The sequence below is a fragment of the Etheostoma cragini genome, unplaced genomic scaffold (assembly GCF_013103735.1).
Source record: "Etheostoma cragini isolate CJK2018 unplaced genomic scaffold, CSU_Ecrag_1.0 ScbMSFa_4663, whole genome shotgun sequence".
NCBI classification, from domain to species: Eukaryota; Metazoa; Chordata; class Actinopteri; order Perciformes; family Percidae; genus Etheostoma; species Etheostoma cragini.
Window position 1 is genome coordinate 76391 of NW_023269056.1, and position 2291 is coordinate 78681.

Here is a 2291-nt window from a genome sequence, read left to right on the forward strand (position 1 = left end):
GATATATTTGGGGTTTGTTTTGATATATTTGGGGTTTGTTTTGATATATTTGGGGTTTGTTTTGATATATTTGGGTTTTTGTTTTGATATATTAGTCAAAGTTGAATAAAAGTTGAAGTTCATCCAGAAGATGTGATTGTGTTTATTATGTAATATATGTAGCGTTAGCATTAGCTGCTAACAGTCTCCATTTCTGAGTCCGTAGCTATTGAGGGGGGGGAGAACCTTGCCCCTTATGACATCATAAGGAGATGATTCCAGAATGGCCCATCTGAGCGTTCATTGTCTCATATTAATGTTAAAAGGGACGTTTTCCTGATGATACTTCTACTTAAGCAGCATCTTTACTGCAGAACTTGTACTTGTAACAGAGTATTTCTACGGTGTGGTATTAGTACTGCAGTACTGCAGTAATCTGAATACTTCTTCCAGAGCTGAATAAAAAACAAAACTGACATTTAACCCTTGTGTTGTCCTTCCAGGTCACTTTATTCACACTTTCTTTCACTTTTTAATGTATTTGAGAATTTCTTTTATAATTTCTTTACACTTTTTTTATTCATTTCAGATATTTTTTATCACGTTTTGAAGTTTTTTTTGTCGGTTTCGACCTGTTGGAGATATTTTTTTATTACTTTTTGTCAACATTTTCTTCATTTTTGTCCCTAACATCAGTACATGAACACATCACCACTAGTTTTACACTGTTTCCTTTTTCCAATTCATGGTCAAGAATCCTCATTTATATGAAATTACGTCACAAACCCCCCAAAATGTAGTAAAGTAGTGACCTGATCCTTCGGATGAAAGAACCCCAGATTCCCGATGCAAGAACTTTTAATTAATTAATAATTAATTAATGTAATTAAACCATGAATGAGTGGGTCTTGTGTGGGGCACGTCCAGCAGGGAGTCCAGCTCCGCGCGCATCCAGTCCGGGACTTCAGGTCTGATGACAGACGCCGCTCCACCGGAGCAGCCCTCCAGCAGATCCCTCCGCGGGGTCAGACACACTTTTTACACAAACACAAACACGTTCCCCCGGTAAACCGCCACCACAGACACACCGACGCGTTTCTAACTCGGACCCCGGGTGCACGCGGTCCGTACACCCACGGTACACCGCCGTGAAACGCGCGTTGTCCGGTTCCAGCGAGTGTTTTCTGGGACCTACTTCTCCTGCTGTCGCTGACAGGCGGTGCTTCGGTCGCTCCCAAACATGGCCTCCATGACGGAGCGACCGCTTCAACTTTAATTTTTCGCCAATTTTACAGCGCTAAACCGTGTTTTTTCCCTTCCACGACCGACGGGGATGTTTCTGGGACTCGCGACACCGATGTTTTCCCCCGGAGAAGTTCGCGGTTGGCTTTTAAACTGATCGGTTGAAGCAACACACACAAAAAAAAAGCTGGAGAGGAAAAAGAGAATTGCATCAAATCAGTAAGGAGGCTTTTTTTTTTTTTTTTTTTTTAAACCCGTCATCTCGACACCTGCGCAGGGTTTCTTCTCACTTTGTTCACCTCTGACTTCACGACAACCGGTAACGTTAAAACGCGGGGCTGCGAATAGGCGCGCGGTGCAGCCGTTGGACGTTTCTGGTGCGCGCTAACGGCTAGCCCGCTAGCTAATGCTAATGCTAACAGAGAAGTGATCAGTCAACTGGGCGGTCCGAGCCGAGGAAGCTAACGGCTAACGGCTAACAGCTAACGGCTAACTGCTAACGGCTAACGGCTCTGTGTCTACACTTCAGCTTCATTTATACAGAATTAAAACGGTTAAAGCGTCTGTGTGCGGCTGGTTAACTGCTTGTACGCATGCGCCAGTTAAGGTTAGCATGTAGTCGTCGTTTTAAGTCGTCTAACTATCTTATTTTCCGACTGATAACACACTAGTGTAATTAGTTATCGATCTGTTAAGTCTGTTGTGAAATGCTAAATTGTCTGGTAGACACATGCGCATATAGAGGAAGTACTAGTCGCATCCGTTACTGCAGTAATAGTACTAATACACTGTATAAAATACTCTATATGCTCAACTCACGATTCAATACGTTTAAATTCAACATAGGGTTTTCTCAGGATGAGAGGAATATCTATTTAGTTAAACGTACACCACTGAAATCACCTTCACCAAACCCACCAGACTCCATGTAAATAATCACTACTTTTATCATCGTAAAGCACATTTCATTTAAAGTGGACAGAAACTAAATAAAAACTACCAAAAGCTGTCTTGGTTCATCTTTCCACTGTTCCAACAATCACCACTCTGGTCTGGTTGGAATAAACTCT